The 18,208-nt window shown below is 42.8% G+C and overlaps 32 non-coding genes across 32 annotated transcripts; all 32 read left to right on the forward strand.

Annotated features, from left to right (window-relative positions):
- The first annotated feature begins 442 nt into the window (after positions 1–442).
- Positions 443–515, forward strand: TRNAF-GAA (transfer RNA phenylalanine (anticodon GAA)). Its single transcript has one exon. It is a non-coding gene; the product is annotated as a tRNA-Phe (tRNA).
- Positions 516–593: 78 nt separating this feature from the next.
- On the forward strand, positions 594–666 carry TRNAF-GAA (transfer RNA phenylalanine (anticodon GAA)). Its single transcript has one exon. It is a non-coding gene; the product is annotated as a tRNA-Phe (tRNA).
- A 227-nt stretch (positions 667–893) lies between these two features.
- On the forward strand, positions 894–966 carry TRNAF-GAA (transfer RNA phenylalanine (anticodon GAA)). Its single transcript has one exon. It is a non-coding gene; the product is annotated as a tRNA-Phe (tRNA).
- A 77-nt stretch (positions 967–1,043) lies between these two features.
- Positions 1,044–1,116, forward strand: TRNAF-GAA (transfer RNA phenylalanine (anticodon GAA)). The gene has a single exon. It is a non-coding gene; the product is annotated as a tRNA-Phe (tRNA).
- A 78-nt stretch (positions 1,117–1,194) lies between these two features.
- On the forward strand, positions 1,195–1,267 carry TRNAF-GAA (transfer RNA phenylalanine (anticodon GAA)). The gene has a single exon. It is a non-coding gene; the product is annotated as a tRNA-Phe (tRNA).
- A 1,123-nt stretch (positions 1,268–2,390) lies between these two features.
- Positions 2,391–2,463, forward strand: TRNAF-GAA (transfer RNA phenylalanine (anticodon GAA)). Its single transcript has one exon. It is a non-coding gene; the product is annotated as a tRNA-Phe (tRNA).
- A 77-nt stretch (positions 2,464–2,540) lies between these two features.
- TRNAF-GAA (transfer RNA phenylalanine (anticodon GAA)) lies at positions 2,541–2,613 on the forward strand. The gene has a single exon. It is a non-coding gene; the product is annotated as a tRNA-Phe (tRNA).
- A 668-nt stretch (positions 2,614–3,281) lies between these two features.
- Positions 3,282–3,354, forward strand: TRNAF-GAA (transfer RNA phenylalanine (anticodon GAA)). Its single transcript has one exon. It is a non-coding gene; the product is annotated as a tRNA-Phe (tRNA).
- Positions 3,355–3,431: 77 nt separating this feature from the next.
- On the forward strand, positions 3,432–3,504 carry TRNAF-GAA (transfer RNA phenylalanine (anticodon GAA)). Its single transcript has one exon. It is a non-coding gene; the product is annotated as a tRNA-Phe (tRNA).
- A 519-nt stretch (positions 3,505–4,023) lies between these two features.
- TRNAF-GAA (transfer RNA phenylalanine (anticodon GAA)) lies at positions 4,024–4,096 on the forward strand. The gene has a single exon. It is a non-coding gene; the product is annotated as a tRNA-Phe (tRNA).
- Positions 4,097–4,173: 77 nt separating this feature from the next.
- On the forward strand, positions 4,174–4,246 carry TRNAF-GAA (transfer RNA phenylalanine (anticodon GAA)). Its single transcript has one exon. It is a non-coding gene; the product is annotated as a tRNA-Phe (tRNA).
- A 519-nt stretch (positions 4,247–4,765) lies between these two features.
- On the forward strand, positions 4,766–4,838 carry TRNAF-GAA (transfer RNA phenylalanine (anticodon GAA)). Its single transcript has one exon. It is a non-coding gene; the product is annotated as a tRNA-Phe (tRNA).
- A 77-nt stretch (positions 4,839–4,915) lies between these two features.
- Positions 4,916–4,988, forward strand: TRNAF-GAA (transfer RNA phenylalanine (anticodon GAA)). The gene has a single exon. It is a non-coding gene; the product is annotated as a tRNA-Phe (tRNA).
- A 519-nt stretch (positions 4,989–5,507) lies between these two features.
- TRNAF-GAA (transfer RNA phenylalanine (anticodon GAA)) lies at positions 5,508–5,580 on the forward strand. Its single transcript has one exon. It is a non-coding gene; the product is annotated as a tRNA-Phe (tRNA).
- A 77-nt stretch (positions 5,581–5,657) lies between these two features.
- TRNAF-GAA (transfer RNA phenylalanine (anticodon GAA)) lies at positions 5,658–5,730 on the forward strand. Its single transcript has one exon. It is a non-coding gene; the product is annotated as a tRNA-Phe (tRNA).
- Positions 5,731–6,249: 519 nt separating this feature from the next.
- Positions 6,250–6,322, forward strand: TRNAF-GAA (transfer RNA phenylalanine (anticodon GAA)). Its single transcript has one exon. It is a non-coding gene; the product is annotated as a tRNA-Phe (tRNA).
- Positions 6,323–6,689: 367 nt separating this feature from the next.
- Positions 6,690–6,762, forward strand: TRNAF-GAA (transfer RNA phenylalanine (anticodon GAA)). Its single transcript has one exon. It is a non-coding gene; the product is annotated as a tRNA-Phe (tRNA).
- A 78-nt stretch (positions 6,763–6,840) lies between these two features.
- On the forward strand, positions 6,841–6,913 carry TRNAF-GAA (transfer RNA phenylalanine (anticodon GAA)). Its single transcript has one exon. It is a non-coding gene; the product is annotated as a tRNA-Phe (tRNA).
- A 1,132-nt stretch (positions 6,914–8,045) lies between these two features.
- TRNAF-GAA (transfer RNA phenylalanine (anticodon GAA)) lies at positions 8,046–8,118 on the forward strand. The gene has a single exon. It is a non-coding gene; the product is annotated as a tRNA-Phe (tRNA).
- Positions 8,119–8,195: 77 nt separating this feature from the next.
- TRNAF-GAA (transfer RNA phenylalanine (anticodon GAA)) lies at positions 8,196–8,268 on the forward strand. The gene has a single exon. It is a non-coding gene; the product is annotated as a tRNA-Phe (tRNA).
- Positions 8,269–9,087: 819 nt separating this feature from the next.
- On the forward strand, positions 9,088–9,160 carry TRNAF-GAA (transfer RNA phenylalanine (anticodon GAA)). Its single transcript has one exon. It is a non-coding gene; the product is annotated as a tRNA-Phe (tRNA).
- Positions 9,161–9,841: 681 nt separating this feature from the next.
- Positions 9,842–9,914, forward strand: TRNAF-GAA (transfer RNA phenylalanine (anticodon GAA)). Its single transcript has one exon. It is a non-coding gene; the product is annotated as a tRNA-Phe (tRNA).
- Positions 9,915–9,991: 77 nt separating this feature from the next.
- TRNAF-GAA (transfer RNA phenylalanine (anticodon GAA)) lies at positions 9,992–10,064 on the forward strand. The gene has a single exon. It is a non-coding gene; the product is annotated as a tRNA-Phe (tRNA).
- A 1,132-nt stretch (positions 10,065–11,196) lies between these two features.
- On the forward strand, positions 11,197–11,269 carry TRNAF-GAA (transfer RNA phenylalanine (anticodon GAA)). The gene has a single exon. It is a non-coding gene; the product is annotated as a tRNA-Phe (tRNA).
- Positions 11,270–12,253: 984 nt separating this feature from the next.
- On the forward strand, positions 12,254–12,326 carry TRNAF-GAA (transfer RNA phenylalanine (anticodon GAA)). Its single transcript has one exon. It is a non-coding gene; the product is annotated as a tRNA-Phe (tRNA).
- A 78-nt stretch (positions 12,327–12,404) lies between these two features.
- Positions 12,405–12,477, forward strand: TRNAF-GAA (transfer RNA phenylalanine (anticodon GAA)). The gene has a single exon. It is a non-coding gene; the product is annotated as a tRNA-Phe (tRNA).
- Positions 12,478–12,857: 380 nt separating this feature from the next.
- Positions 12,858–12,930, forward strand: TRNAF-GAA (transfer RNA phenylalanine (anticodon GAA)). The gene has a single exon. It is a non-coding gene; the product is annotated as a tRNA-Phe (tRNA).
- A 1,739-nt stretch (positions 12,931–14,669) lies between these two features.
- TRNAF-GAA (transfer RNA phenylalanine (anticodon GAA)) lies at positions 14,670–14,742 on the forward strand. The gene has a single exon. It is a non-coding gene; the product is annotated as a tRNA-Phe (tRNA).
- A 78-nt stretch (positions 14,743–14,820) lies between these two features.
- Positions 14,821–14,893, forward strand: TRNAF-GAA (transfer RNA phenylalanine (anticodon GAA)). The gene has a single exon. It is a non-coding gene; the product is annotated as a tRNA-Phe (tRNA).
- A 378-nt stretch (positions 14,894–15,271) lies between these two features.
- On the forward strand, positions 15,272–15,344 carry TRNAF-GAA (transfer RNA phenylalanine (anticodon GAA)). Its single transcript has one exon. It is a non-coding gene; the product is annotated as a tRNA-Phe (tRNA).
- A 2,020-nt stretch (positions 15,345–17,364) lies between these two features.
- On the forward strand, positions 17,365–17,437 carry TRNAF-GAA (transfer RNA phenylalanine (anticodon GAA)). The gene has a single exon. It is a non-coding gene; the product is annotated as a tRNA-Phe (tRNA).
- Positions 17,438–17,817: 380 nt separating this feature from the next.
- TRNAF-GAA (transfer RNA phenylalanine (anticodon GAA)) lies at positions 17,818–17,890 on the forward strand. The gene has a single exon. It is a non-coding gene; the product is annotated as a tRNA-Phe (tRNA).
- The last annotated feature ends 318 nt before the right edge of the window (positions 17,891–18,208 follow it).

The raw sequence follows: 18,208 nt of genomic DNA on the forward strand, positions 1-18,208 counted from the left end.
TCAGTTGGGAGAACGTTAGACTGAAGATCTGAAGGTCCCTGGTTCGATCCCGGGTTTCGGCAACAAGAAAGGCTTTTGGGTCGTATACATTAAAGTAAACTGTTTTCCTATGCAATGTTTCCCTGGTTGCGTGAAAAAAAGCCCAAAATAGCTCAGTTGGGAGAGTGTTAGATTGAAGATCTGAAGGTCCCTGGTTCGATCCCGGGTTTCGGCAACAAGAAAGGCTTTTGGGTCGTATACATTAAAGTAAACTGTTTTCCTATGCAATGTTTCCCTGGTTGCGTGAAAAAAAGCCGAAATAGCTCAGTTGGGAGAGTGTTAGATTGAAGATCTAAAGGTCCCTGATTCGATCCCGGGTTTCGGCAATATGAAATATTTTTGGATCGTGTATCTTAAAGTAAATTATTTCCAAAGGAAAGTTTCCCTGGTTGCATGAAAAAGAGCCGAAATAGCTCAGTTGGGAGAACGTTAGACTGAAGATCTAAAGGTCCCTGGTTCGATCCCGGGTTTCGGCAACAAGAAAGGCTTTTGGGTCGTATACATTAAAGTAAACTGTTTTCCTATGCAATGTTTCCCTGGTTGCGTGAAATAGAGCCGAAATAGCTCAGTTGGGAGAGCGTTAGACTGAAGATCTAAAGGTCCCTGGTTCGATCCCGGGTTTCGGCAATATGAAATGATTTGGATCGTGTATCTTAAAGTAAATTATTTCCAAAGGAAAGTTTCCCTGGTTGCGTGAAAAAGAGCCGAATTGGCTCAGTTGGGAGAGCGTTAGACTGAAGATCTAAAGGTCCCTGGTTCGATCCCGGGTTTCGGCAACAAGAAAGGCTTTTGGGTCGTATACATTAAAGTAAACTGTGCTCCTATGCAATGTTTCCCTGGGTGCGTGAAAAAGAGCCGAAATAGCTCAGTTGGGAGAGCATTAGACTGAAAATCTAAAGGTCCCTGGTTCGATCCCAGGTTTCGGCAATGTGAAATCTTTTTGGATCGTGTATCTTAAAGTAAATTATATCCAAAGGAAAGTTTCCCTGGTTGCATGAAAAAGAGCCGAAATAGCTCAGTTGGGAGAGCGTTAGACTGAAGATCTAAAGGTCCCTGGTTCGATCCCGGGTTTCGGCAACAAGAAAGGCTTTTGGGTCGTATACATTAAAGTAAACTGTTTTCCTATGCAATGTTTCCCTGGTTGCGTGAAATAGAGCCGAAATAGCTCAGTTGGGAGAGCGTTAGGCTGAAGATCTAAAGGTCCCTGGTTCGATCCCGGGTTTCGGCAATATGAAATCTTTTTGGATCGTGTATCTTAAAGTAAATTATTTCCAAAGGAAAGTTTCCCTGTTTGCATGGAAAAAAGCCGAAATAGCTCGGTTGGGAGAGCGTGAGACTGAAGATCTAAAGGTCCCTGGTTCGATCCCGGGTTTCGGCAACACGAGTGCTTTTTGGGTCGTGTATCTTTAAGTAAATTATTTGCTTCAGTAAAGTTTTCTTGTTTGCATGAAAGAGAGCTGAAATACCTCAGTTGGGAGAGCGTTAGACTGAAGATCTAAAGGTCCCTGGTTTGATCCCGGGTTTCGGCAACACGAGTGCTTTTTTGGGTCGTGTATCTTAAAGAAAATTATTTGCTTCAGTAAAGTTTCCCTGTTTGCACGAAAGAGAGCCGAAATAGCTCAGTTAGGAGAGCGTTAGACTGAAGATCTAAAGATCCCTGGTTCGATCCCGGGTTTCGGCAACACGAGTGCTTTTTGGGTCATGTATCTTTAAGTAAATTATTTGCTTCAGTAAAGTTTCCTTGTTTGCATGAAAGAGAGCCGAAATAGCTCAGTTGGGAGAGCGCTAGACTGAAGATCTAAAGGTCCCTGGTTCGATCCCGGGTTTCGGTAACAAGAAAGGCTTTTGGGTCGTGTACATTAAAGTAAGGTGTTGTCCAAAGGAAAGTTTCCCTGGTTGCATGAAAAAGAGCCGAAATAGCTCAGTTGGGAGAGCATTAGAGTGAAGATCTAAAGGTCCCGGGTTTCGGCACTATGAAATCTTTTTGGATCGTGTATCTTAAAGTAAATTATTTGCTTCAGTTAAGTTTCCCTGTTTGCATGAAAGAGAGCCGAAATAGCTCAGTTGGGAGAGCGTAAGACCGAAGATCTAAAGGTCCCTGGTTCGATGCCGGGTTTCAGCAACACGAGTGCTTTTTGGGTCGTGTATCTTTAAGTAAATTATTTGCTTCAGTAAATTTTCCCTTTTTGCATGAAAGAGAGCCGAAATAGCTCAGTTGGGAGAGAGTTAGACTGAAGATCTAAAGGTCCCTGGTTCGATCCCGGGTTTTTCCAACAAGAAAGGCTTTTGGGTCGTATACATTAAAGTAAACTGTTTTCCTATGGAATGTTTCCCTGGTTGCGTGAACAAGAGCCGAAATAGCTCAGTTGGGAGAGCGTTAGACTGAAGATCTAAAGGTCCCTGGTTCGATCCCGGGTTTCGGCAATATGAAATCTTTTTGGATCCTGTATCTTAAAGTAAATTATTTAAAAAGGAAAGTTTCCCTGGTTGCATGAAAAAGAGCCGAAATAGCTCAGTTGGGAGAGCGTTAGACTGAAGATCTAAAGGTCCTTGGTTCGATCCCGGGTTTCGGCAACAAGAAAGGCTTTTGGGTCGTATACATTAAAGTAAACTGTTTTCCTATGCAAAGTTTCCCTCGTTGCGTGACAAAGAGCCGAAATAGCTCAGTTGGAAGAGCGTTAGACTGAAGATCGAAAGGTCCCTGTATCGATCCCGGGTTTCGGCAATATGAAATGTTTTTGGATCATGTATCTTAAAGTAAATTATTTCCAAAGGAATGTTTCCTTGGTTGCACGAAAAAAGCCCAAATAGCTCAGTTGGGAGAGCATTAGAGTGAAGATCTGAAGGTCCCGGGTTTCGGCAATATGAAATCTTTTTGGATCGTGTATCTTAAAGTAAATTATTTGCTTCAGTAACGTTTCCCTGTTTGCATGAAAGAGAGCCGAAATAGCTCAGTTGGGAGAGCGTAAGACCGAAGATCTAAAGGTCCCTGGTTCGATGCCGGGTTTCATTAACACGAGTGCTTTTTGGGTCGTGTATCTTTAAGTAAATTATTTGCTTCAGTAAATTTTCCCTTTTTGCATGAAAGAGAGCCGAAATAGCTCAGTTGGGAGAGAGTTAGACTGAAGATCTAAAGGTCCCTGGTTCGATCCCGGGTTTTTCCAACAAGAAAGGCTTTTGGGTCGTATACATTAAAGTAAACTGTTTTCCTATGGAATGTTTCCCTGGTTGCGTGAACAAGAGCCGAAATAGCTCAGTTGGGAGAGCGTTAGACTGAAGATCTAAAGGTCCCTGGTTCGATCCCGGGTTTCGGCAATATGAAATCTTTTTGGATCCTGTATCTTAAAGTAAATTATTTCCAAAGGAAAGTTTCCCTGGTTGCATGAAAAAGAGCCGAAATAGCTCAGTTGGGAGAGCGTTAGACTGAAGATCTAAAGGTCCCTGGTTCGATCCCGGGTTTCGGCAACAAGAAAGGCTTTTGGGTCGTATACAATAAAGTAAACTGTTTTCCTATGCAAAGTTTCCCTCGTTGCGTGACAAAGAGCCGAAATAGCTCAGTTGGGAGAGCATTAGAGTGAAGATCTAAAGGTCCCGGGTTTCGGCAATATGAAATCTTTTTGGATCGTGTATCTTAAAGTAAATTATTCTCTTCAGTAAAGTTTCCCTGTTTGCATAAAAGAGAGCCGAAATAGCTCAGTTGCGAGAGCGTAAGACCGAAGATCTAAAGGTCCCTGGTTCGATGCCGGGTTTCAGCAACACGAGTGCTTTTTGGGTCGTGTATCTTTAAGTAAATTATTTGCTTCAGTAAATTTTCCCTTTTTGCATGAAAGAGAGCCGAAAAAGCTCAGTTGGGAGAGAGTTAGACTGAAGATCTAAAGGTCCCTGGTTCGATCCCGGGTTTTTCCAACAAGAAAGGCTTTTGGGTCGTATACATTAAAGTAAACTGTTTTCCTATGGAATGTTTCCCTGGTTGCGTGAACAAGAGCCGAAATAGCTCAGTTGGGAGAGCGTTAGACTGAAGATCTAAAGGTCCCTGGTTCGATCCCGGGTTTCGGCAATATGAAATCTTTTTGGATCCTGTATCTTAAAGTAAATTATTTCCAAAGGAAAGTTTCCCTGGTTGCATGAAAAAGAGCCGAAATAGCTCAGTTGGGAGAGCGTTAGACTGAAGATCTAAAGGTCCCTGGTTCGATCCCGGGTTTCGGCAACAAGAAAGGCTTTTGGGTCGTATACATTAAAGTAAACTGTTTTCCTATGCAAAGTTTCCCCCGTTGCGTGACAAAGAGCCGAAATAGCTCAGTTGGGAGAGCATTAGAGTGAAGATCTAAAGGTCCCGGGTTTCGGCAATATGAAATCTTTTTGGATCGTGTATCTTAAAGTAAATTATTTGCTTCAGTAACGTTTCCCTGTTTGCATGAAAGAGAGCCGAAATAGCTCAGTTGGGAGAGCGTAAGACCGAATATCTAAAGGTCCCTGGTTCGATGCCGGGTTTCAGCAACACGAGTGCTTTTTGGGTCGTGTATCTTTAAGTAAATTATTTGCTTCAGTAAATTTTCCCTTTTTGCATGAAAGAGAGCCGAAAAAGCTCAGTTGGGAGAGAGTTAGACTGAAGATCTAAAGGTCCCTGGTTCGATCCCGGGTTTTTCCAACAAGAAAGGCTTTTGGGTCGTATACATTAAAGTAAACTGTTTTCCTATGGAATGTTTCCCTGGTTGCGTGAACAAGAGCCGAAATAGCTCAGTTGGGAGAGCGTTAGACTGAAGATCTAAAGGTCCCTGGTTCGATCCCGGGTTTCGGCAATATGAAATCTTTTTGGATCCTGTATCTTAAAGTAAATTATTTCCAAAGGAAAGTTTCCCTGGTTGCATGAAAAAGAGCCGAAATAGCTCAGTTGGGAGAGCGTTAGACTGAAGATCTAAAGGTCCCTGGTTCGATCCCGGGTTTCGGCAACAAGAAAGGCTTTTGGGTCGTATACAATAAAGTAAACTGTTTTCCTATGCAAAGTTTCCCTCGTTGCGTGACAAAGAGCCGAAATAGCTCAGTTGGGAGAGCATTAGAGTGAAGATCTAAAGGTCCCGGGTTTCGGCAATATGAAATCTTTTTGGATCGTGTATCTTAAAGTAAATTATTTGCTTCAGTAAAGTTTCCCTGTTTGCATGAAAGAGAGCCGAAATAGCTCAGTTGCGAGAGCGTAAGACCGAAGATCTAAAGGTCCCTGGTTCGATGCCGGGTTTCAGCAACACGAGTGCTTTTTGGGTCGTGTATCTTTAAGTAAATTATTTGCTTCAGTAAATTTTCCCTTTTTGCATGAAAGAGAGCCGAAAAAGCTCAGTTGGGAGAGAGTTAGTCTGAAGATCTAAAGGTCCCTGGTTCGATCCCGGGTTTTTCCAACAAGAAAGGCTTTTGGGTCGTATACATTAAAGTAAACTGTTTTCCTATGGAATGTTTCCCTGGTTGCGTGAACAAGAGCCGAAATAGCTCAGTTAGGAGAGCGTTAGACTGAAGATCTAAAGGTCCCTGGTTCGATCCCGGGTTTCGGCAATATGAAATCTTTTTGGATCCTGTATCTTAAAGTAAATTATTTCCAAAGGAAAGTTTCCCTGGTTGCTTGAAAAAGAGCCGAAATAGCTCAGTTGGGAGAGCGTTAGACTGAAGATCTAAAGGTCCCTGGTTCGATCCCGGGTTTCGGCAACAAGAAAGGCTTTTGGGTCGTATACATTAAAGTAAACTGTTTTCCTATGCAAAGTTTCCCTCGTTGCGTGACAAAGAGCCGAAATAGCTCAGTTGGGAGAGCATTAGAGTGAAGATCTAAAGGTCCCGGGTTTCGGTAATATGAAGTCTTTTTGGGTCGTGTATCTTAAAGTAAATTATTTGCTTCAGTAAAGTTTCCCTGTTTGCATGAAAGAGAGCCGAAATAGCTCAGTTGGGAGAGCGTAAGACCGAAGATCTAAAGGTCCCTGGTTCGATGCCGGGTTTCATTAACACGAGTGCTTTTTGGGTCGTGTATCTTTAAGTAAATTATTTGCTTCAGTAAATTTTCCCTTTTTGCATGAAAGAGAGCCGAAATAGCTCAGTTGGGAGAGAGTTAGACTGAAGATCTAAAGGTCCCTGGTTCGATCCCGGGTTTTTCCAACAAGAAAGGCTTTTGGGTCGTATAAATTAAAGTAAACTGTTTTCCTATGGAATGTTTCCCTGGTTGCGTGAACAAGAGCCGAAATAGCTCAGTTGGGAGAGCGTTAGACTGAAGATCTAAAGGTCCCTGGTTCGATCCCGGGTTTCGGCAATATGAAATCTTTTTGGATCCTGTATCTTAAAGTAAATTATTTCCAAAGGAAAGTTTCCCTGGTTGCATGAAAAAGAGCCGAAATAGCTCAGTTGGGAGAGCGTTAGACTGAAGATCTAAAGGTCCCTATTTCGATCCCGGGTTTCGGCAACAAGAAAGGCTTTTGGGTCGTATACAATAAAGTAAACTGTTTTCCTATGCAAAGTTTCCCTCGTTGCGTGACAAAGAGCCGAAATAGCTCAGTTGGGAGAGCATTAGAGTGAAGATCTAAAGGTCCCGGGTTTCGGCAATATGAAATCTTTTTGGATCGTGTATCTTAAAGTAAATTATTTGCTTCAATAAAGTTTCCCTGTTTGCATGAAAGAGAGCCGAGATAGCTCAGTTGGGAGAGCGTTAGACTGAAGATCTAAAGGTCCCTGGTTCGATCCCGGGTTTCGGCAATATGAAATCTTTTTGGATCCTGTATCTTAAAGTAAATTATTTCCAAAGGAAAGTTTCCCTGGTTGCTAGAAAAAAGAGCCGAAATAGCTCAGTTGGGAGAGCGTTAGACTGAAGATCTAAAGGTCCCTGGTTCGATCCCGGATTTCGGCAATATGAAATCTTTTTGGATCGTGTATCTTAAAGTAAATTATTTCCAAAGGAAAGTTTCCCTGTTTGCATGGAAAAAAGCCGAAATAGCTCGGTTGGGAGAGCGTGAGACTGAAGATCTAAAGGTCCCTGGTTCGATCCCGGGTTTCGGCAACACGAGTGCTTTTTAGGTCGTGTATCTTTAAGTAAATTATTTGCTTCAATAAAGTTTCCTTGTTTGCATGAAAGAGAGCCGAAATAGCTCAGTTGGGAGAGCGTTAGACTGAAGATCTAAAGGTCCGTGGTTCGATCCCGGGTTTCGGTAACAAGAAAGGCTTTTGGGTCGTGTACATTAAAGTAAGGTGTTTTCCAAAGGAAAGTTTTCCTGGTTGCATGGAAAAGAGCCGAAATAGCTCAGTTGGGAGAGCGTAAGACCGAAGATCTAAAGGTCCCTGGTTCGATGCCGGGTTTCAGAAACACGAGTGCTTTTTGGGTCGTGTATCTTTAAGTAAATTATTTGCTTCAGTAAATTTTCCCTGTTTGCATGAAAGAGAGCCGAAAAAGCTCAGTTGGGAGAGCGTTAGACTGAAGATCTAAAGGTCCCTGGTTCGATCCCGGGTTTTTCCAACAAGAAAGGCTTTTGGGTCGTAAACATTAAAGTAAACTGTTTTCCTATGGAATGTTTCCCTGGTTGCGTGAAAAAGAGCCGAAATAGCTCAGTTGGGAGAGCGTTAGACTGAAGATCTAAAGGTCTATGGTTCGATCCCGGGTTTCGGCAATATGAAATGTTTTTGGATCGTGTATCTTAAAGTAAATTATTTCCAAAGGAATGTTTCCTTGGTTGCACGAAAAAAGCCGAAAACGCTCAGTTGGGAGAACGTTAGACTGAAGAACTGAAGGTCCCTGGTTCGATCCCGGTTTTCGGCTACACGAGTGCTTTTTGTGTCGTGTAAATTTAAGTAAATTATTTGCTTCACTAAAGTTTCCCTGTTTGCATGAAAGAGAGCCGAAATAGCTCAGTTGGGAGAGCGGTAGACTGAAGATCTAAAGGTCCCTGGTTCGATCCCGGGTTTTTCCAACAAGAAAGGCTTTTGGGTCGTATACATTAAAGTAAACTGTTTTCCTATGGAATGTTTCCCTGGTTGCGTGAACAAGAGCCGAAATAGCTCAGTTGGGAGAGCGTTAGACTGAAGATCTAAAGGTCCCTGGTTCGATCCCGGGTTTCGGCAATATGAAATCTTTTTGGATCCTGTATCTTAAAGTAAATTATTTCCAAAGGAAAGTTTCCCTGGTTGCATGAAAAAGAGCCGAAATAGCTCAGTTGGGAGAGCGTTAGACTGAAGATCTAAAGGTCCCTGGTTCGATCCCGGGTTTCGGCAACAAGAAAGGCTTTTGGGTCGTATACATTAAAGTAAACTGTTTTCCCATGCAAAGTTTCCCTCGTTGCGTGAAAAAGAGCCGAAATAGCTCAGTTGGGAGAGCGTTAGACTGAAGATCGAAAGGTCCCTGGTTCGATCCCGGGTTTCGGCAATATGAAATGTTTTTGGATCGTGTATCTTAAAGTAAATTATTTCGAAAGGAATGTTTCCTTGGTTGCACGAAAAAAGCCGAAATAGCTCAGTTGGGAGAGCGTTAGAGTGAAGATCTGAAGGTCCCGGGTTTCGGCAATATGAAATCTTTTTGGATCGTGTATCTTAAAGTAAATTATTTGCTTCAGTGAAGTTTTCCTGTTTGCGTGAAAGAGAGCCGAAATAGCTCAGTTGGGAGAGCGTAAGACCGAAGATCTAAAGGTCCCTGGTTCGATGCCGGGTTTCAGAAACACGAGTGCTTTTTAGGTCGTGTACCTTTAAGTAAATTATTTGCTTCAGTAAATTTTCCCTGTTTGCATGTAAGAGAGCCGAAATAGCTCAGTTGGGAGAGAGTTAGACTGAAGATCTAAAGGTCCCTGATTCGATCCCGGGTTTCGGCAATATGAAATCTTTTTGGATCGTGTATCTTAAAGTAAATTATTTCCAAAGGAGAGTTTCCCTGGTTGCATGAAAAAGAGCCGAAATAGCTCAGTTGGGAGAGCGTTAGACTGAAGATCTATAGGTCCCTGGTTCGATCCCGTGTTTCGGCAACAAGAAAGGCTTTTGGGTCGTGTACATTAAAGTAAACTGTTTTCCTAAGCAAAGTTTCCCTGGTTGCTAGAAAAAAGAGCCGAAATAGCTCAGTTGGGAGAGCGTTAGACTGAAGATCTAAAGGTCCCTGGTTCGATCCCGGATTTCGGCAACATGAAATCTTTTTGGATCGTGTATCTTAAAGTAAATTATTTCCAAAGGAAAGTTTCCCTGTTTGCATGGAAAAAAGCCGAAATAGCTCGGTTGGGAGAGCGTGAGACTGAAGATCTAAAGGTCCCTGGTTCGATCCCGGGTTTCGGCAACACGAGTGCTTTTTGGGTCGTGTATCTTTAAGTAAATTATTTGCTTCAATAAAGTTTCCTTGTTTGCATGAAAGAGAGCCGAAATAGCTCAGTTGGGAGAGCGTTAGACTGAAGATCTAAAGGTCCGTGGTTCGATGCCGGGTTTCAGAAACACGAGTGCTTTTTGGGTCGTGTATCTTTAAGTAAATTATTTGCTTCAGTAAATTTTCCCTGTTTGCATGAAAGAGAGCCGAAAAAGCTCAGTTGGGAGAGCGTTAGACTGAAGATCTAAAGGTCCCTGGTTCGATCCCGGGTTTTTCCAACAAGAAAGGCTTTTGGGTCGTAAACATTAAAGTAAACTGTTTTCCTATGGAATGTTTCCCTGGTTGCGTGAAAAAGAGCCGAAATAGCTCAGTTGGGAGAGCGTTAGACTGAAGATCTAAAGGTCCCTGGTTCGATCCCGGGTTTTTCCAACAAGAAAGGCTTTTGGGTCGTAAACATTAAAGTAAACTGTTTTCCTATGGAATGTTTCCCTGGTTGCGTGAAAAAGAGCCGAAATAGCTCAGTTGGGAGAGCGTTAGACTGAAGATCTAAAGGTCCCTGGTTCGATCCCGGGTTTCGGCAATATGAAATCTTTTTGGATCCTGTATCTTAAAGTAAATTATTTCCAAAGGAAAGTTTCCCTGGTTGCATGAAAAAGAGCCGAAATAGCTCAGTTGGGAGAGCGTTAGACTGAAGATCTAAAGGTCCCTGGTTCGATCCCGGGTTTCGGCAACAAGAAAGGCTTTTGGGTCGTATACATTAAAGTAAACTGTTTTCCTATGCAAAGTTTCCCTCGTTGCGTGAAAAAGAGCCGAAATAGCTCAGTTGGGAGAGCCATAGACTGAAGATCTAAAGGTCCCTGGTTCGATCCCGGGTTTCGGCAATATGAAATGTTTTTGGATCGTGTATCTTAAAGTAAATTATTTCCAAAGGAATGTTTCCTTGGTTGCACGAAAAAAGCCGAAAACGCTCAGTTGGGAGAACGTTAGACTGAAGAACTGAAGGTCCCTGGTTCGATCCCGGTTTTCGGCTACACGAGTGCTTTTTGTGTCGTGTAAATTTAAGTAAATTATTTGCTTCACTAAAGTTTCCCTGTTTGCATGAAAGAGAGCCGAAATAGCTCAGTTGGGAGAGCGGTAGACTGAAGATCTAAAGGTCCCTTGTTCGATCCCGGGTTTCGGCAAGAAGAAAGGCTTTTGGGTCGTATACAGTAAAGTAAACTGTTTTCCTAAGCAAAGTTTCCCTGGTTGAGTGAAAAAGAGCCGAAATAGCTCAGTTGGAAGAGAGTTAGACTGAAGATCCAAAGGTCCCTGGTTCGATCCCGGGTTTCGGCAACAGGAACGTTTTTTGGGTCGTATACATTAAAGTAAACTGTTTTCCTAAGCAAAGTTTCCCTGATTGCGTGAAAAAGAGCTGAAATAGCTCAGTTAGGAGAGCGTTAGACTGAAGATCTAAAGGTCCCTCTTTCGATCCCGGGTTTCGGCAATATGAAATCTTTATGGATCGGGTATCTTAAAGTAAATTATTTCCTCCAGGAAAGTTTCCCTGGAACATGAAATGGAGCCGAAATACCTCAGTTGGGAGAGCGTTAGACTGAAGGTCTAAAGGTCCCTGGTTCGATCCCGGGTTTCGGCAAGACGAGTGCTTTTTTGGTCGTGTATCTTAATGTAAACTATTTGCTTCAGTAAATTTTCCCTGTTTGCATGAACGAGAGCCGAAATAGCTCAGTTGGGAGAGCGTAAGGCTGAAGATCTAAAGGTGTCTGGTTCGATCCCGAGTTTCGGCAAGAAGAAAGGCTTTTGGGCCGTATACATTAAAGTAAACTGTTTTCCTAAGCAAAGTTTCCCTGGTTGCGTGAAAAAGAGCCGAAATAGCTCAGTAGGGAGAGTGTTAGACTGAAGATCTAAAGGTCCCTGGTTCGATCCCGGGTTTCGGCAATATGAAAGCTTTTTGGATCGTGTATCTTAAAGTAAATTATTTGCTTCTGAAAAGTTTCCCTGGTTGCATGAAAGAGAGCCGATATAGATCAATTGGGAGAGCGTTAGACTGAAGATCAAAGGTCCCTGGTTCGGTGCCGGGTTTCGGCAATTTGAAAGCTTTTTTGGATCGTGAATCTTAAAGTAAAGTATTTGCTTCAGGAAAATTTCCCTTGATGCATGAAAGAGAACCGAAATACCTCAGTTAGGAAAGCGTTAGACTGAAGATCTAAAGGTCCCTGGTTCGATCCCGGGTTTCGGCAACAAGAGAGGTTTTTGGATCGTGTATCTTAAAGTAAATTATTTGCTTCAGGAAAAATTCCCTAGCTGCTTGAATATGAGCCGAAATAGCTCAGTTGGGAGAGCGTAAGACTGAAGATCTAAAGAACCCTGGTTCGATCCCGAGTTTCGGCAATATGAAAGCTCTTTGGGTCGTGTAGCTTAAAGTAAATTGTTTGCTTCAAGAAAATTTCCCTTGTTGCATGAATGAGAGCCGAAATAGCTCAGTTAGGAGAGCGTTAGACTGAAGATCTAAAGGTCCCTGGTTCGATCCCGTGTTTCGGCAACAAGAGAGGTTTTTGTATCGTGTATCTTAAAGTAAAGTATTTGCTTCAGGAAAATCTCCCTGGTTGCATAAAGGAGAGCCGAAATAGCTCAGTTAGGAGAGCGTTAGACTGAAGATCTAAAGGTCTCTGGTTCGATCCCGGGTTTCGGCAATATGAAATCAGTTTGGGGCGTGTGCATTAAAGCTAATTGTTTTCCAAAGGAATGTTTCCCTGGTTACATGAAAGAGAGCTGAAATAGCTCAGTTGGGAAAGCGTTAGACTGAAGATCTAAAGGTCCCTGGTTCGATCCCGGGTTTCGGCAACACGAGAGCTTTTTGGGTCGTGTATCTTAAAGTAAATTATTTTTTTCAGGAAAAATTCCCTGTTTGCATTAGGGAGAGCCGAAATAGCTCAGTTGGGAGAGCGTTAGACTGAAGATCTAAAGGTCCCTGGTTCGATCCCGGGTTCCGGCAACACGAGTGCTTTTTGGGTCGTGTATCTTTAAGTAAATTATTTGCTTCAGTAAAGTTTCCCTGTTTGCATGAACAAGAGCCGAAATAGTTCAGTTGGGAGAGCGTTAGACTGAAGATCTAAAGGTCCCTGGTTCGATCCCGGGTTTCGGCAACACGAGTGGTTTTTGGGTCGTGTATCTTTAAGTAAATTATTTGCTTCAGTAAATTTTCCCTGTTTGCATGAACGAGAGTCGAAATAGCTAAGTTGGGAGAGCGTTAGGCCGAAGATCTAAAGGTCCCTGGTTCGATCACGGGTTTCGGCAATATGAAATCTTTTTGGGTCGTGTGCATTAAAGTAAACTGTTTTCCTAAGGAATGTTTCCCTGGTTACATGAAAGAGAGCTGAAATAGCTCAGTAGGGAGAGCGTTAGACTGAAGATCTAAAGTACCCTGGTTCGATCCCGGGTTTCGGCAACACGAAAGCATTATGGGTCGTGTACATTAATGTAAACTATTTTCCTAAGGAAAGTTTCCCTGGTTGCGTGAAAAAGAGCCGAAATAGCTCAGTTGGGAGAGCGTTAGACTGAAGATCTAAAGGTCCCTGGTTCGATCCCGGGTTTCGGCAAGACGAGTGCTTCTTGGGTCGTGTATCTTAAAGTAAATTATTTCCTTCAGGAAAGTTTCCCTGGTTGCATGAAATAGAGCCGAAATAGCTCAGTTGGGAGAGCGTTAGACTGAAGTGCTAAAGATCCCTGGTTCGAGCCCGGGTTTCGGCAACACGAGTGCTTTTTTGGTCGTGTATCTTAATGTTAACTATTTGCTTCAGTAAATTTTCCCTGTTTGCATGAACGAGAGCCGAAATAGCTCAGTTGGGAGAGCGTAAGGCTGAAGATCTAAAGGTGTCTGGTTCGATCCCGGGTTTCGGCAACAAGAAAGGCTTTTGGGCCGTATACATTAAAGTAAACTGTTTTCCTAAGCAAAGTTTCCCTGGTTGCGTGACAAAGAGCCGAAATAGCTCAGTAGGGAGAGTGTTAGACTGAAGATCTAAAGGTCCCTGGTTCGATCCCGGTTTTCGGCAATATGAACGCTTTTTGGATCGTGTATCTTAAAGTAAATTATTTGCTTCTGAAAAGTTTCCCTGGTTGCATGAAAGAGAGCCGATATAGATCAGTTGGGAGAGCGTTAGACTGAAGATCAAAGGTCCCTGGTTCGATGCCGGGTTTCGGCAATATGAAAGCTTTTTTGGATCGTGTATCTTAAAGTAAAGTATTTGCTTCAGGAAAATTTCCCTTGATGCATGAAAGAGAACCGAAATACCTCAGTTAGGAAAGCGTTAGACTGAAGATCTAAAGGTCCCTGGTTCGATCCCGGGTTTCGGCAACAAGAGAGGTTTTTGGATCGTGTATCTTAAAGTAAATTATTTGCTTCAGGAAAAATTCCCTAGCTGCTTGAATACGAGCCGAAATAGCTCAGTTGGGAGAGCGTAAGACTGAAGATCTAAAGAACCCTGGTTCGATCCCGAGTTTCGGCAATATGAAAGCTCTTTGGGTCGTGTAGCTTAAAGTAAATTATTTGCTTCAGGAAAATTTCCCTTGTTGCATGAATGAGATCCGAAATAGCTCAGTTAGGAGAGCCTTAGACTGAAGATCTAAAGGTCCCTGGTTCGATCCCGGGTTTCGGCAACAAGAGAGGTTTTTGTATCGTGTATCTTAAAGTAAAGTATTTGCTTCAGGAAAATCTCCCTGGATGCATAAAGGAGAGCCGAAATAGCTCATTTAGGAGAGCGTTAGACTGAAGATCTAAAGGTCCCTGGTTCGATCCCGGGTTTCGGCAATATGAAATCATTTTGGGTCGTGTGCATTAAAGTAAATTGTTTTCCAAAGGAATGTTTCCCTGGTTACATGAAAGAGAGCTGAAATAGCTCAGTTGGGAAAGCGTTAGACTGAAGATCTAAAGGTCCCTGGTTCGATCCCGGGTTTCGGCAACACGAGAGCTTTTTGGGTCATGTATCTTAAAGTAAATTATTTTCTTCAGGAAAAATTCCCTGTTTGCATTAGGGAGAGCCGAAATAGCCCAGTTGGGAGAGCGTTAGACTGAAGATCTAAAGGTCCCTGGTTCGATCCCGGGTTTTAGCAACAAGAGTGCTTTTTTGGTCGTGTATCTTAATGTAAACTATTTGCTTCAGTAAAGTTTTCCTGTTTGCGTCAAAGAGAGCTGAAAAAGCTCAGTTGGGAAAGCGTTAGACTGAAGATCTAAAGGTCCCTGGTTCGATCCCGGGTTTCGGCAACACGAGAGCTTTTTGGGTCGTGTATCTTAAAGTAAATTATTTTCTTCAGGAAAAATTCCCTGTTTGCGTTAGGGAGAGCCAAAATAGCTCAGTTGGGAGAGCGTTAGACTGAAGATCTAAAGGTCCCTGGTTCGATCCCGGGTTCCGGCAACACGAGTGCTTTTTGGGTTGTGTATCTTTAAGTAAATTATTTGCTTCAGTAAAGTTTCCCTGTTTGCATGAACAAGAGCCGAAATAGTTCAGTTGGGAGAGCGTTAGACTGAAGATCTAAAGGTCCCTGGTTCGATCCCGGGTTTCGGCAACACGAGTGGTTTTTGGGTCGTGTATCTTTAAGTAAATTATTTGCTTCAGTAAATTTTCCCTGTTTGCATGAACGACAGTCGAAATAGCTAAGTTGGGAGAGCGTTAGGCTGAAGACCTAAAGGTCCCTGGTTCGATCACGGGTTTCGGCAATATGAAATCTTTTTGGCTCGTGTATTAAAGTAAACTGTTTTCATAAGGAATATTTCCCTAGTTACATGAAAGAGAGCTGAAATAGCTCAGTAGGGAGAGCGTTAGACTGAAGATCTAAAGTACCCTGGTTCGATCCCGGGTTTCGGCAACACGAAAGCATTATGGGTCGTGTACATTAATGTAAACTATTTTCCTAAGGAAAGTTTCCCTGGTTGCGTGAAAAAGAGCCGAAATAGCTCAGTTGGGAGAGCGTTAGACTGAAGATCTAAAGGTCCCTGGTTCGATCCCGGGTTTCGGCAAAACGAGTGCTTCTTGGGTCGTGTATCTTAAAGTAAATTAGTTCCTTCAGGAAAGTTTCCCTGGTTGCATGAAATAGAGCCGAAATAGCTCAGTTGGGAGAGCGTTAGACTGAAGTGCTAAAGATCCCTGGTTCGAGCCCGGGTTTCGGCAACACGAGTGCTTTTTTGGTCGTGTATCTTTAAGCTAGATTCCCACTCGACCGAAAAAAACCGACGGAAATCACACAGCCAACGGTAGAAATTTTAACTTACGCCGGCGTCCGGCGGTAGACCGTTCACATTAAGACTGAATTTTCAGTTTGGCGGTAGATATTTTTGGGTCACGTGACAAATTTGAGTTGTTTCTACAGCATCTATTTCACACTCTTAATTGGTATCTTTGCCCCCTTGTCGCTTTTTAGATCGTACAAGAAGGGATATTTTCTAACCTCCTCAGTAAAGTCTTCCTTGATAACATCTTATCTCTTTTTAATTTAATTTTTCTTTCATGGTGGTATGTTTCCGATAAGCCTTGGTCAACCACAAAAAATGGCGGCTATCAATCGATCTCGCGTATGCGTGCGCTCTTGAAATTTATGACGTTTTCATTGGGATAATTTCATTGGCTGAGACCCCGGCGTAACGCCGAACACGATCGAAAAAATAGAACACAACTTACGCCCGACTGAACGGAAATTCCGTCGGGCTCGGCGTAAAATTTTTTCGGTCAAACCCCTTTTTGCCGGGTTTCTGTCGTGTTTTCCGTCGAGTGGGAATCTAGCTTAATGTAAACTATTTGCTTCAGTAAATTGTCCCTGTTTGCATGAACGAGAGCCGAAATAGCTCAGTTGGGAGAGCGTAAGGCTGAAGATCTAAAGGTGTATGGTTCGATCCCGGGTTTCGGCAACAAGAAAGGCTTTTGGGCCGTATACATTGAAGTAAACTGTTTTCCTAAGCAAAGTTTCCCTGGTTGCGTGAAAAAGAGCCGAAATAGCTCAGTAGGGAGAGTGTTAGACTGAAGATCTCAAGGTCCCTGGTTCGATCCCGGGTTTCGGCAATATGAAAGCTTTTTGGATCGTGTATCTTAAAGTAAATTATTTGCTTCTGAAAAGTTTCCCTGGTTGCATGAAAGAGAGCCGATATAGATCAGTTGGGAGAGCGTTAGACTGAAGATCAAAGGTCCCTGGTTCGATGCCGGGTTTCGGCAATATGAAAGCTTATTTGGATCGTGTATCTTAAAGTTAAGTATTTGCTTCAGGAAAATTTCCCTTGATGCATGAAAGAGAACCGAAATACCTCAGTTAGGAAAGCGTTAGACTGAAGATCTAAAGGTCCTTGGTTCGATCCCGGGTTTCGGCAACAAGAGAGGTTTTTGGATCGTGTATCTTAAAGTAAATTATTTGCTTCAGGAAAAATTCCCTAGCTGCTTGAATATGAGCCGAAATAGCTCAGTTGGGAGAGCGTAAGACTGAAGATCTAAAGAACCCTGGTTCGATCCCGAGTCTCGGCAATATGAAAGCTCTTTGGGTCGTGTAGCTTAAAGTAAATTATTTGCTTCAGGAAAATTTCCCTTGTTGCATGAATGAGATCCGAAATAGCTCAGTTAGGAGAGCCTTAGACTGAAGATCTAAAGGTCCCTGGTTCGATCCCGGGTTTCGGCAACAAGAGAGGTTTTTGTATCGTGTATCTTAAAGTAAAGTATTTGCTTCAGGAAAATCTCCCTGGTTGCATAAAGGAGAGCCGAAATAGCTCAGTTAGGAGAGCGTTAGACTGAAGATCTAAAGGTCTCTGGTTCGATCCCGGGTTTCGGCAATATGAAATCATTTTGGGTCGTGTGCATTAAAGTAAATTGTTTTCTAAAGGAATGTTTCCCTGGTTACATGAAAGAGAGCTGAAATAGCTCAGTTGGGAAAGCGTTAGACTGAAGATCTAAAGGTCCCTGGTTCGATCCCGGGTTTCGGCAACACGAGAGCTTTTTGGGTCGTGTATCTTAAAGTAAATTATTTTCTTCGGGAAAAATTCCCTGTTTGCATTAGGGAGAGCCGAAATAGCTCAGTTGGGAGAGCGTTAGACTGAAGATCTGAAGGTCCCTGGTTCGATCCCGGGTTTCGGCAACAAGAGTGCTTTTTTGGTCGTGTATCTTAGCGTAAACTATTTGCTTCAGTAAAGTTTTCCTGTTTGCGTGAAAGAGAGCTGAAATAGCTCAGTTGGGAAAGCGTTAGACTGAAGATCTAAAGGTCCCTGGTTCGATCCCGGGTTTTGGCAACACGAGAGCTTTTTGGGTCGTGTATCTTAAAGTAAATTATTTTCTTCAGGAAAAATTCCCTGTTTGCATTAGGGAGAGCCAAAATAGCTCAGTTGGGAGAGCGTTAGACTGAAGATCTAAAGGTCCCTGGTTCGATCCCGGGTTCAGGCAACACGAGTGCTTTTTGGGTCGTGTATCTTTAAGTAAATTATTTGCTTCAGTAAAGTTTCCCTGTTTGCATGAACAAGAGCCGAAATAGTTCAGTTGGGAGAGCGTTAGACTGAAGATCTAAAGGTCCCTGGTTCGATCCCGGGTTTCGGCAATATGAAAGCTTTTTGGATCGTGTATCTTAAAGTAAATTATTTGCTTCTGAAAAGTTTCCCTGGTTGCATGAAAGAGAGCCGATATAGATCAGTTGGGAGAGCGTTAGACTGAAGATCAAAGGTCCCTGGTTCGATGCCGGGTTTCGGCAATATGAAAGCTTTTTTGGATCGTGTATCTTAAAGTAAAGTATTTGCTTCAGGAAAATTTCCCTTGATGCATGAAAGAGAACCGAAATACCTCAGTTAGGAAAGCGTTAGACTGAAGATCTAAAGGTCCCTGGTTCGATCCCGGGTTTCGGCAACAAGAGAGGTTTTTG

The sequence above is a fragment of the Phalangium opilio genome, unplaced genomic scaffold (genome assembly GCF_054372755.1).
Source record: "Phalangium opilio isolate 3A_F unplaced genomic scaffold, DU_Popi_V2 ptg000038l_1, whole genome shotgun sequence".
Taxonomy (NCBI): Eukaryota; Metazoa; Arthropoda; class Arachnida; order Opiliones; family Phalangiidae; genus Phalangium; species Phalangium opilio.